Here is a 14,585-nt window from a genome sequence, read left to right as displayed (position 1 = left end):
AAGTCTTTGTATTATTGGGCAAAAAAAGAAAAAAAAAGAATCCCCCGGTTGGGGGTAAAAGTATTACAAGCACACTGAGGCATCTCAGAGGGGGGTAGCCTGGTTGTCAAGCTGCTCTTAATTGACAGTTTAATATAAAAGCCACTACAAACAAGAAAAGGCTGATACAAGAATGCAAGGACAATTCACTATGAGAAAACCTATTTATACAATCCCAGTGTGTGTTTTCTCAACTCAGGAGACACTGACAGGCATCTTGCAGTGCATCTCAGTTCTGACATTATCTACCTGGAGATAGATTATCAGATCCCATAGGTTAAGGGCTTGGTCCTTCCAAACTGTCTCACTGACCACTTCAGATGCCAGTCCCAAGTTTAGTTTGTAACCAGCGCTATGGGCTATAGATAGGAAGTTCCCATGACCTCCTTCGTGAGTTTAAGGAATTTGCTAGAGTGGCTCACAGAATTCAGAGGAATGCTTTCTTATTAGATTGCTGGATTGCTATAAAAGGATGTAACTCAGGAACAGTAAGAAAGGATGTGTAGGGCAAGAGTTGGGGCAAAGTGCAGTTTCCATGCTCTCTCCAAGCACGCCACTCTCCCCTCAAGTCATATCATTAACATAACTCAGGAGTAGTAGAAGGGGAGTTCTTATGAATACCAAGGAACTTTTCTTGTCTTGTTACATAGGAAATTCCAAGGGTATTAGGAGCCGTGTGCCAGAAACAACTGAAGACCAAATACATATTTCTTACTACAAATCACAATAAGATAATAATACATCCTATCCATGGGCAAAGGGGAAAAATTGAAAGATATATTGAAAAAAGAGCTGATTCATTTGAAAAGACCCTGATGCTGGGAAGGATTGAAGGCGGGAGGAGAAGGGGACGACAGAGGATGAGATATGGTTGGATGGCATCACTGACTCAATGGACTTGAGTTTGCATAAACTCCAGGAGTTGGTGATGGACAGGGAGGCCTGCCATGCTGCAGTCCATGGAGTTGCAAAGAGTTGGACACGACTGAGCGACTGAACTGAACTGATATTGAAGAAAGCAACTGATATACTCGTATAGAGTTGACATTATTTCACATAGCTTTCTAGTAAGGTTCTTAATCTGATGGGTCTAAATAAAGAAAACTGTAACATTTTGCTGGGGAAACACAGATGTAAACATTCTTTAATGAAAACACAGAAGTGATAGTGAGATTAAAGTGGAGTTACAGGTACCCAGGAAGACCTGAGTGGAGCCGTGGTCCCTGAGTACTGTATATACAGTGGGGCTTAGGATGGAGGAGGAAATGGCAACCCACTCCAGTATCCTTGCCTGGGAAATCCCATAGACAGAGGAGCCTGGTGGGCTACAGTCCACAGGGTCGCAAGAGTTGGGACATGACTGAGCTACTAAACAGTAACAAGGATGGAAGAAGATAATGTAATGAATAGACACATCACTGTGCCCCCTTAAAAAAAAAAAAACTTGTATGAAGAGAGAGTAAAGAGAGAAGGAATCACTGTGCTGGTGGAGAGAGGTGAGACATTCTTGGCTGCATGTTGACCAAAGGTGTTTTGAAAGCAAGGAGTTTCTAAAGACTTTAAGCTGTTGGCACTGCTGCATGCAAATCCCCTCTGTCTCCCTCTAACTGTAAATGAAAAATGTTACACACGAAGAACCACTTTTGTGGGTGAGATTTTTTTTCAAGGGTTGGGATGTTGAGAAGGAATCTGAGAAAAAGAGTCTTGAGATTCATGCCTAGCGTGGGGCAGAGAGGACACCAGCCGTGTGGGATGAGAGATGTGTGAAAGTAAAAGTTAATTTGAAGCTGACTGACACAGCCTGAAGACACCATTGGACACTGTCTCTGGAGAATTCAGAGACGCTGTAGGAGGGAGGGAAGGAAATTGGACTTCTCACAGGATGCTGTCTGAGTCGTTAGAGTTGGTTTTCTCTAAATATCCAAAGGTGAACCAGCCTCAACTGATAACTGAGTTAACTAGCACATGTAGTAATTCAGTTCATGATTTTACAAAAAGAAAAAGTGGCATTATGAATGCATGGGGAAGGATACATATATAAGAGAGAGAAAAAAAGAAGAAGCCACCGATCCACACTGATTCAGCTAGGGAAGGATGGAGTCTTATCTGTGTGCTAAGTCACTTTGGTCGTGTCTGACTCTTTGTGACCCCATAGACTGTAGCCTGCCAGGCCCCTCATCCATGAACTTCTCCAGGCCAGAATGCTGGAGTGGGTTGCCATGCCCTCCTCCAGGGGATCTTCCCAACCCAGGGATCAAACCTGTGGTTCTCAGGTCTTGTGCACTGGCAGGTGGGTTCTTTACCACTGGCACCACCTGGGAAGCCCATCTGAGTTTAACCAGGTATTTGGTCAAGGGCTCATCCATTAAGAATTATACACCTACTCCATGGCGGCTCTGTCTTAGGCATTGGGAATACGGCCATGAACAAAGTGGGCAAAACACCTGCTCTCAAAACTTTCCATCCTGGAGGGTAGAAAGAGACATTTTGAAAGTGAGTGGTAAAGCTCTTGGTGGTTTCGTCGCTAAGTTGTGTCCAACTCTTTGTGACCTCGTGGACTGTAGCCCACCAGGCCCCTCTGTCCATGGGATTCTCCCGGCAAAAATACTGGGGTGGGTTGCCGTTTCCTTCTCCAGTAAAGCTGTTAACAATAGACTATTTTTGGTATACTGAAAACTATACTTTGAAAGTAGGGGGTATGAATGAAGAGAATTTACATGGTGAGCAAAATGACATGGAAAAACTACCTCAAGGTAACAATGGAGATGGGCCTTGAAAATTATAGAGTAATTAATTCACAATTTAAAGCAAGGGTCAGCAAACTCATTCTGTAAAGGGACAGATAATAAATATTTTAAGCTGTCATGCAGGCTATACTGCAACTACTCAGTTCTGCTACTATAGTTCAAAAGAACCCACAGACACTACAAAAATGAGTGTCCTTGGCTCTCCTGGGAATAAAACTTTATTTATAAAACAAATGGCAGACTGCAAGCCATCGTTTACCTTATTCCTCCTCTACAGTCAGGTTGGTTGTACTCAAACTTGGCTTCATCTGTTCCTTCATACATGACCTTGTATAAATTACCCCAATCCTCTAACCTTCATATTTCAAAAGAGGAAAAGAAAATAATGCACCTAAATTGTCATAGTTTCTGGTTTATAATAAACTCTCAAAAGATCTTAGCTGTTATTACTATGTGGCTATTTTTATTGTGATAATAAAATAGCTACTGATAATAAACTCTGTCTTTGATGAGTATGTGTGTGTGCATATGCGTATCTGCATGCTTGTATGTGTGTACATGTATACATGGAAATGTATGCCTGTGTGAGACTGATCTAACATCCACTTTCTAGATTATGAAAAGATTAAAGAGTGTGCAAATGATATTTCACCAAAAGTGAATATATTGGAGTTTTCATGGCAGAGGGGCTTTGAGTACCAAAATCACTTCACCTTTTGAGATCTGGAGGACCAAAAACCACCATAGATAGAGCTTCTGGGGCCCCAGAGCATTATTTCAGACAGAGTAACTCAGGCTTTGGAATCAAGTTGCTGCAAGAGCTGCAGTAGAGGAAAACTCAATGGATACTAAGGTAGCATTAATCCCCAGTTGACACGACAACTTTGTAGAGCAAAGAACTTTGCGAGAAGGAAGCAGCATGAAGGAGGAGACTCAGAACCCAGCACAGGGTCACCATGAGACTGCTGTTGAATACTCAGTGACACATGTATGTGGTGAAACGTTTAAAAACTAGACAAAAATGGATCAGGAGGCTGTAACGTGGATGCTTCTCAAAGCTCACACAGAACTTGGAGATGTTTGAGTTCTGGCCAGCCAGATTCCAGGAGTCATTTGAATATGCAGAGTATAGTCTATTCTAAATCAGTCCACCAAAAAAAAGCTTAAAAGCAAGGCTTAACCCAGAATCTAGTCAAGGCAGGTGTTGCAACTGTCCAGAGAACCCCCAATCCTACCAACAGTGTTTCTAAGGGTTTCTGTCACAAAACTCTTGAAAGCAGAAGGCCCTTGACTACAAATTTTGAAACAAATCTGAGTGCTTATAACTGGAGCAGCTGGTCAAATTGCATAGTCACTTAGAAATGGATTATTGTTAGAAACGGATCTGCCTTTGGTAAAGACCAGCCTATGATTTTTCTGCTGTTGGATATTACTCTCACGATGGGTGTCTTGGATGGTGTCCTAATGGAACTGCAAGACTGTGCCCAACCCTCCTGAAAGAGGTCACTACTACAGATAAAAAAAAAAGAGAGATTGCCTCAAAGACCTGGTCATGGCCATGCTTGTGGGCTCCACATCAGAAAAGGGTGGCATGGGGAGGAAAGATGCGTTCAAAGCAAATAGGAAAACCTTCAAATGCCCGGGTGCAGCCTTGAGAAACATGCCAAGAAGTCAGTTATGGTTCTTGTGGTAGGAAGCCCAGCCAATACCAATGGCCTGATTGCTCCAAGCCCATCCCCAGGGAGAACTTGGATTGCTTGACTCTTTTGGATCTTAACTGAGCTGAAATACTCTGTTAAACTCGGTGTAAAACTTGGTGTGACTTCTTTATTTTTGTGGCTGTGCCATAGGGCATTCGGGATCTTAGTCCTCTAACCAGGGAGCAAACGCATGCCCCCAGCAGTGGAAGTGCCAGGTCCTAACCTCAGACCACCAGGGAAGTCTCCAGTGTGACTAGCAATGGTGTGAAGAACACCATCATCTGGGGAAACCATTCCTCACCTCAGTATCCAGATGTCAATCATGGCAAAGTGAAAGCATACAGAAAGGAAGATGATATTTACGAAGCTCTGAAAGATGACAGCCAGCTCAAGGGAGGATTCCTCAAGGCCGTGCAGCAGCATGGCACTGGGGTTATCAAGGCCTGAAACCTATCCAGTGCAGTGTTGTCTGCAAAACCCATCTGTGACCACTTCAGACACCACTTCAGACACATCCGGTTTGGAACCCCGAAGGAGAATTTGTGTCCTTTACGTGTTATCTCTTAAGGCAACTTTTACAGTATTTTGGGTGATCTGCTCTACTCATTACCTGTTATAATCAAGAACAAGCCCTGCAAGGTGGTTGAAAGTCTCCCTATTAATGATTCCCCAGATGAGAGAAGATGGATCTTACTGCAAGGGAACGGGCAGAAAGAAAAGGAACTGCATTTGCATCGCTTTCCTCTGCACGACTAGATAATGATTTTGATGTCACTAAGTGCCCCAAAGCGGAAGACTCTAAAGGTTGTCTTCGACTCTAGTATCAAATAATGATAAGGCTACCTTAAATTGGGAAAACAAGACATTTTAAAGATAGTGTGTTTCTTGGTATAAATTGGTGACAATTCATCACCATGTTGTTAGTGCTGTATCCTAAATAAAATACGTATTCAAAAAAAGGGAATCTAGTCAATTATTAAGTAACTTAGCTAACAGAGCAAACTTTCACAGTTTAGTGCTCTTTTAAAGAAAAATACAAAAGGAAACAAAACCTAGAACTCAGCAGGCTCACACTTAAAATGCCGAGCATGCAACTAACATTTGCTAGACATGCAGAGAAGTATGAACTTGTTTCTCATACCAGATTTATAATCTGACAATAGAAACAAACTGGGCAGTGATATAAATGATGGCATTAGCAAATAAGAATGATAAAAGAGCTATTTAAACATATTCAAGTATTTACAGGAAAATATGAATATAAAGAAGAGGAAAGAGAAGATTTTTTAAAAAACGCCAAATATAATTTTCTAGGATTGAAAGCTACAGCAACTGAAATAGGAATTTTACTAAATGCTCTTAAAAATATATCAGATACTCTAAATGAAGAAAAAATCAGTGAAATTTGAGCTATATTAAAAAACAATTGAACTATCCAAACTGAAGTGCAGTCAGGGAAAAGAAAAACAAACCTCTAGAAACAAACTGAAACATTAACAATGAAAACAGAGTCTCAGTAGCCTATGGGGGGGAAATTAAGTAGTAATTATTTAAAATAGGTTATTCCCAGGTGGCACTAGTGGTAAAGAACCCACCTACCAATGCAGGAGGCCTAAGAGATGTGGGTTCAGTCCCTGGGTCAGGAAGATCCCCTGGAGAAGGGCATGGCAACCCACTCCAATAGGAGCCTGGTTCCTCCAATTCTGTTTCTCTTTCTCAAGAATGTTTTTGCTATTCAGGGTCTTTTGTGTTTCCATAACGAATTTAAGATTTTTCGCTCTAGTTCTGCAAAAAAATGCCACTGGTAATTTGATAGGGATTGCACTGAATCTGTAGACTGCCTTAGGTAGTAAAGTCACATTGACAATATAGATTCTTCCAATACACAAGCATGGTATATCTATCTTTCCATCTGTTTGTGTCTTCTTCAGTTTATTTCATCAGCATCTTAAGTTTTTGGAGTACAGGTGTTTTGTCTCCTTAGGTAGGTTTATTCCTAAATATTTTATGCTTTTTGATGTGATGGTAAATTGAATTGTTTCTTGAATTTCTCTGTCTGATCTTTTGTTGTTAGTGTATAGAAATGCAACACATTTCTATGCATTAATTTTGTAACTTGCAAATTCATTGATGAGTGTTACCAGATTGACCGATGAGCTCTGGCAGTTTTCTGATAGCATCTTCCAGGTTTTCTATGCATAGTATCATGTCATCCACAAACAGTGACAGTTTAACTTCTTTTCCATATTTGATCCCCTTTACTACTTTTTCTTCTCTATTGCCATAGCTAGGACTTCCAAAACTATGCTGAATAACAGTGGTGAGAGTGGACATCCTTGAAATGAAACTAGATTATTCTTTAACAAAATACATAAAAATAAGCTCGAAATGGATTAAAGGTCTAACTGTGAGACGGAAAACTATAAAACTCCTAAAGGAAAACATGCACAGAACTCTCTGACATAAGTCACAGCAGTACCTTTTTCAGTTCGTCTCCCCAAACAATGGAAATAAAAACAAAAATAAACTAATGGGACCTACTTAAACTCATGCACAGCAAAGGAAACAATAAACAAAATGAAAAGACAACACACAGGCTGGGAGAAAATATTTGCAAATGATGTGACCGACAAGGGATTAGGCGCCAAAATTTACAAATAGCTCATGATGCTTAAAATGGGCAGAAGACCTAAACAGAGATTTCTCCAAAGCAGCTAATAAACACATGAAAAGATGCACAACATCACTCATGATTAAAGAAATGCAAATCAGAACTACAAGGAGGTTATCACCTCACATCAGTCAGAACGGCCATCATCAAAAAATCGACGAACAATAAAGGCTGGAGAGGACATGGAGAAAAGGGAATCCTCTTACACTGTCAGTGGGAATGCAACCTGATACAACCATTATGGAGAACAGTATGGAGATTAAAAATCTAGTAATAAAACTACCATATGACCCAGCAATCCCACTAGTGGGTATGCAGCCCGAGGAAACCAGAGTTGAAACAGACACATGTACCCCAAGGTTCGCTGCAGCACTATTTACAACAGCTAGGACAGGGAAGAAACCCAGATGTCCACTGACAGATGAATGGACAAGGAAGTTGTGGTACATATACACAATGGAATATTGCTCAGCTATAAAAAGCAATGTATTAGAGTCAGTTCTAATGAGGTAGATGAACCTAAAGCCTATTATACAGAGTGAAGTGAGTCAGAAAGAGAAAGACAAATATCATATACGGCTATGTTTTTAAATGGATAACCAACAAGGCCCTACTGTACAGCACATGGAACTCTGCTCAACGCTAAGGGCAAGATTGGAGGGGAGTTTGAAGGAGAATGGATATATGCATACACAAGGCTGAGTCCCCTCATTGTTCACCTGAAACCATCCCAACACTGTTAACGGGCTACACTCCAGCACGAAATAAAAGGTTTAAAAAATATATCAGGAAAAGTAAATTTCAGAACAAATAACACTAACAGATTAAGAGAGAAATGATAATGGTAAAGTATACATAACTATCCTAATATGTAAACACCTAATAAAAGACCCATACAGTACATGAATCCAGAACTCACCGAATGAAAAGGGCATCCATTGAATAGATTTATAGTGATTTCTTTATTCATCTCAATAACTGATAGAACAAAGTAGACAAAACTCAGAAAAACTACAGAAAGTCTGAACAATACTATCATCCACTTGAGTGAGCCATTTATAGAATTATCTTCACTCTCCCCAACAAGAGAACATGCACTCTTCAGGTGCACATGAAATTTTCACCAAGAATGCTGGAAAAGATATATAACAAAAGATATATGGGGAATTCCCAAATATTTGGAAAATGTACAACCTATTGGAGATCCAATCAGTCCATCCTAAAGGAGACCAGTCCTGGGTGGTCACTGGAAGGAGTGATGCTGAGGCTGAAACTCCAATACTTTGGCCATCTCATGCGAAGACTTGACTCATTGGAAAAGACCCTGATGCTGGGAGGGATTGGGGGCAGGAGGAGAAGGGGACGACCGAGGATGAGATGGCTGGATGGCATCACTGACTTGATGGACGTGAGTCTGAGTGAACTCCAGGAGCTGGTGATGGACAGGGAGGCCTGGCGTGCTGCGATTCATGTGGTCACCGAGAGTCGGACACAACTGATCAACTGAATTGAAGTGAACTGAACTGATTTTCTAATAACTGATGGGTCAAAGAAGAGATCACAGGAATATCAGAAAATATTTATAATTAAATGAAAATTAGGATAAAATATATTTAAATTTGGGGGGTATATTGAAATGAGGGCTCAGAAGAAACCTGTGTTCTAAACATTTATTGTAGAAAATAAAAAAGTTCTCAAGTGAATGATGTAAACTTTCACCTTAATGAGCAAGGAAAAGAAGAGAAAATAAGCCCTAAATAATGGAAATATGGCAATGATAAAGGTAAAAGAAATAAAACAAAACAGAAACAAATAAAACAGAAGATGAACAAACAAAATTAATGAAACCAAAGCTGCTTTTTTTGAAGAGCTCAATCAAATGAAATACTTTTAACTAAGCTTACTGAGTGAAAAAACGAGAAAACATAAAATACTAATATTAGGAATAAATGAGACATCAAATACTGAACACATGTTAAAGAATAATAGGGGAATATAATAAATAACTTTAGGCCAATAAATATGACAAGTGAAATGGAAAAAAAATCTTGATGGACACAAATTTCCAAAACTGGCAAAAAAAAAAAGACATAGAAAATTAAATTTTTTATCTACAAACAAACTTAAATTCACAATTTACATTTTCTCCAAAAGGAGACTCTTGTCCTAGACAGCTTCACTGATGTCCTAGATAGGTTAACAGATATCATGTAAATCAATTATACTTCAATAAAAAAAAATAAACTACAGTTTTTTGGAAAACCTTTCAAACATTTAAGAAATAAATAATAAAAATATCACACAACTTCTTCAGAAAATAGATAAGAAGCTACCATGCTCATTTTATTGGGCCAAGCTTACCCTGAAAATAAACAGAAAAAAAGACATTACAGGAAAATTACAGACCAATATTCCCAATGAACTTGGATTCTTCAATATTTTTAAAATTTAGCTAGTAGAATCCAGCAATATATAAAAAGTATAATACACCAAGAACAAGTTTGGTTTACCTCAGGAATGTAAGTTGGTTTAACATTAATCAATTTAATCCATCATCTCAACAATCTAAAAAGAAAAAAGAAAAAGATAAGATCATCTCAATAGAAGCCCCTTGAAAGCAACTGATAAAAGTCAACAATCATTCATGATAAAAACTCTCAGCAAACTAGGAAAGGAAAGAAACTTCCTCAACCTGGCAAAGGACATACACAAAAAATCTAAAGACAATATCATATTTAATAGTAAAACACTGAGTGATTTCCCTAAAATTAGGAACAAAACAAGGATGCTCTTTCTTATTACTTCTGTTTAGCATTGTACTTGGAGAAGGGGATGGCACCCCACTCCAGTACTCTTGCCTGGAAAATCCCATGGACGGAGGAGCCTGGTGGGCTGCAGTCCATGAAGTGGCGAAGAGTAGGACACGACTGAGCAACTTCACTTTCACTTTTCAGTTTCATGCATTGGAGAAGGAAATGGCAGCCCACTCCAGTGTTCTTGCCTGGAGAATCCCAGGGATGGGGGAGCCTGATGGGCTGCCGTCTATGGGGTTGCACAGAGTCGGACACGACTGAAGCGACTTAGCAGCAGCAGCATTGCACTGTGTGTTCTAGCCAGTACAATAAAATGAGAAAAGTAAATAAAAGCATGCAGAATGGAAAGAAAAAAGTAAAACTCTCTTTATTTGCAGATATATGATAGTATACACAAAAACTCCCAAGAAATCCAAAAAACACTACTAGAACTAATAAACTTATTAGCAAGGGTTCAGCATACCAGGCCAATATTAAAACATCAAATTATTTAAATAGACTATCAATGAACCATTAGAAAAGGAAATTAAGAATCCATTTATAATATCATTAAAAGTATAAAATACTTAAGGATCAGAATCTGCTATACCAGTATTATCAAAAATATAAAATATTGCTAAGAGAAATTAGAGAAGATCTAAATAACCTGAGATCTATACTGTATTGATGGATTAAAAGACTAAATACCTTTCTTAAAAGACATTTTTCTTGATTGATTTACATCCAATTTATTTACTGGATGCGCGAATCTTCCTTGCTGCTCGTAGGCTTTCTCCAGTTGCAGCAAGGTGGCCTACTCTTCGGTTCTGGACTGAGGACTTCCCCTTGCGGTAGCTTCTCTTGCTGGCAAGCACAGGCCCCAGAGCACGTGGGCTTTGGGAACTGCTGTGTCGGTAGTTACGACTCGGGGGCTCAAGATCACAGGCTCACTAGTTGTGATATGTGGACTTCGTTGCTCCACAGCATGTGGGACCCTCCCAGACAAGTGATCAAACCCATGTCCCCTGCACTTGCAGGCAGATTCCCATCCACTCAACGACCAGGGATGTCCCCTTGATACTTTTAAGTCTATTCTTAAATTGTCTATTCTTCCTAAATTGATCTATATATTAATGATCCCAAACTCCTAGAGATATTTTTTAAATAAAAATTAAATAGCTAATTTTAAAATTTACATAGAAATGCAAAGAACCTGAGAGAGTCAAAACCATTTTGAAAAGAGTAACAAATTTGGAAAATTTACACTTCCTGGTATTCATACTTTCCAAAATTATTATAGTCAACACAGTGTGATAAAGATAGGCTTACAGTTAAATGGAACGGATTAAAGAGTCTAAAATGATGCTGAGTTTTCCCAAAGTTAAAGGACTGTCTTTTCAGCCAATGGGGTTGAAATAATAGCATATCCATTCAGAAAAAAAATAATATTGATCCTTTCCTTGAGAATACCTTATGCAAAAATTGATTTGAAATATATTACAGTTCCAAATGAAAAGTTAAAACTATAAATTTCAAGAAGAAAACATATAAAAAAATCTTTTCTCTATTGCAGTAGGTAAACTTTATTTTCTCTATAGAAATAGGTAAACTTTTTTAAACATGTCATTCAAAAAGCATGAGTCACAAAACAAAGAGTTAATAAACTGAACTTTAGCAAAATAAAAACTCTGTTCTTCGAAAGACATTATTAAGAAAATGAGGAGCCAGTTTCACTGCTTCTGTGTAAAAAATTTCTCCAAAGATTAGTGACTGAAAACAACAATAAACAATTATCATCTCTTACAGTTTTTGTGCATTAGGAATACGTGAATTTCTTGGCTGTCCAGTTGTGGCTTGGAGTGTCACATGCAGTCATCTGAAGGCAGGACAGAGGCTGGAGCATTTGTTTCTAACGTGCCACATCTGACTGGCAAGTTGCTGCTGGCTGTTTATCAACAGGTCTTAGTTCCTCTCTTCCCAAAGACATTCTTTAGAACAAGCAATCCAAGAAGAAAGGGTAAAAGCGGCAAGTGACTTTCACGACCTGGTACCAGGAGTCATGTACCATTGCTTTCGCAATTCCTCTTGGAAAATCTGACATGGGTCTGCTCTAAAGATGAGGAGACTGTCCAGGAGCATGGGTACCAGGCAGCCAAGATCACCAGGGTCCATCTTGGAGGCCTGCCTACCACAGCAAGCCACAGTCTCACAACACAGGGATCTGACAAAGGACTGGTGTATGGAACATACAGAGAATGGACAAAAACAATTTGAAAAGGACGAAAGACTGTAACATACACTTAACAAAAGGAAATAAACAAATGGGCCATAATCACATGAGAATATACTCAACATCATTGGTTATCAAGTCAAGAAAATCAAAATTAAAACACAGTGGCTTGCTCTTACACATCGTTACAATGGCTAAAATCAGAGAGGAATGGTATTACCAGGTATTGGAAAGGAAACAGAACAGCTGGAGCTGTTTCCATACATTGCTGGTGGGAATGAAAAATGGTACAACCACTTTGGAGAAGAGTTTGGCAATTTCTTATAATTAAATATATACTTACCATGTGACCTAGCAATTCCACTCTTAGGCATTATTTAGCCAGGGAAAATAAAAACCAATGTCATCACAAACACCTTTAACCCAATGTTCATAGAATCTTTAGTCATTATAGCCAAAAATAAAAAGTCAAGAAGCAACAGTTAGAACCAGACATGAAACAACAGATGGGTTCAAAATTGGGAAAGGAGTACAACAAGGCTGTATATTGTCATCCTGCTTATTTAACTTATATGCAGAGTACATCATGTGCAATGCGAGGCTGGATGAACCACAAGCAGGAATCAAGACTGCAGGGAGAAATATCAACAACCTCAGATATGCTGATGATACTATTCTAATGGCAGAAAGTGAAGAGGAACTAAAGAGCCTCTTTGATGAGGGTGAAAGAGGAGAGTGAAAAAGCTGGCTTAAAAAAACTTTGAAAGTTTGAAAAACTTTGAAAAAACTAAGATCATGTCATCTGGTCCCATCACGTTAAGGGGAAAAAGTGGAAGCAGTGACAGATTTTATTTTCTTGGGCTCCAAAATCACTGCAGACAGTGACTGCAGCCATGAAATTAAAAGACGGTTGCTTCTTGGGAGGAAAGCTATGACAAACCTAGACAGCGTATTAAAAAGCAGAGCTATCACTTTGCCAACCAAGGTGCATATATTCAAAGCTAAGGTTTCTTTCAGTAGTCATGTACACGCGTGAGAGTTGGACCATAAAGAATGCTGAGCGCCGAAGAAGTGATGCTTTTGAACTGTGGTGCTGGAGAATACTTCTGAGATTTCCTTGGACTGCAAGGAGATCCAACCAGTCAATCCCAAAAGAAATCAACCCGGAATATTCCTTGGATGAACTGATGCTGAGGCTGAAGCTTCAGTACTTTGGCCACCTGATGTGAAAAGTCGATCTATTGGGAAAGACTCTGATGCTGGGAAAGATCAAAGGCAAAAGGAGAAGGGGGCAGCAGAAGATAACATGGTTGGATGGCATCGCCGACTCAATGGACATGAATTGGAGCAAACAGCGGGAGATAGTAAAGGACAGGGAAGCCTGGTGGACTGCAGTCCATGGGGTCGCAGAGTTGGACACGACTTAGTGACTCAACAACAAAGCCAGAAACTGGAAAAAAATTAAATGTTTACCAATAAGACAAACATAGCGAGGCACTAGGGCCAGTTTCTAAAAGTTTGGCAAATCAAGACAATAGAATAATAGTCAGCAACGAGGAAAGAAGTGACTACTGTTGCACAAAACAGGAACGAACCTTTAAAATATGCTGACCTGAAGAAGTCAGACACAAAAATACACACTGCATGATTCCATTTACACCAAATCCTTGCAAAAGAAAAAAATATTCTCTAGTGACAGAAAGCAGATTGGTGGTTGCCTAGGACCAGGGGTAAAGCAAGGTAAAGCAGTGCTTAGATGAGCAAAGGATGTGAAACAAGTCCATGTAAAAGAGAAAGAATAAGTGAGGGGAAAACGAACAGGCTAGTGGAGGTTTTCTCATCTTAGCATACCGCCATTTGGGATCTGCTCATTTTTTGCTTCTGTGGGGCGTGTGTGTGTGTGTGTGTGTGTGTGTGTGTGTGTGTGTGTTGGCCCACGCACTGAAGGATGTTTAGCATTCTGTGGCCTCTGCCTACAAGATGCCAATGGAAACTGCCCCCAGCTCCCTAGCTGTTATTAATACAGTTAAAAATGGCTCACAACATTTACAAATGTCCCCTGAGATACAAGATGGTCCCCAATTGAGAACCACCAGGTTAGTCGGTTTGTCATATTGCTGTGCAAAAAATTATCCCCCCTAGTTAGTGGCTTAAAACAGTGAACAATTTATTACTTCACAGTGACTGTATGGGTCAGATATTTGAGTTGAGGGTTTCTGGTTAAAGTCTCTAATTTGCATTCAAGATGTCTACACCATCTGATGCCTGACTGGGGCTGGTGGACCCACTTCCATATACAAGAGGGTTCCATATACATGGACACTGGCAGGAGGTCTCACATCCTTGCTGGTTGCTGGCCAGATATTCATTTCCTTGCCACGTGTGCATCTGATAAAGCTATTGATA

At 39.6% G+C, this 14,585-nt stretch overlaps 1 pseudogene; it reads left to right on the top strand.

Annotated features, from left to right (window-relative positions):
* The first annotated feature begins 2,737 nt into the window (after positions 1-2,737).
* On the top strand, positions 2,738-5,307 carry LOC128059213 (malate dehydrogenase, cytoplasmic-like; annotated as a pseudogene).
* The last annotated feature ends 9,278 nt before the right edge of the window (positions 5,308-14,585 follow it).

Source organism: Budorcas taxicolor, chromosome 14 (genome assembly GCF_023091745.1).
Source record: "Budorcas taxicolor isolate Tak-1 chromosome 14, Takin1.1, whole genome shotgun sequence".
Lineage (NCBI taxonomy): Eukaryota > Metazoa > Chordata > Mammalia > Artiodactyla > Bovidae > Budorcas > Budorcas taxicolor.
Note: the sequence above shows the minus strand (reverse complement) of the source record. Positions and strands in the feature narration are given on the sequence as shown.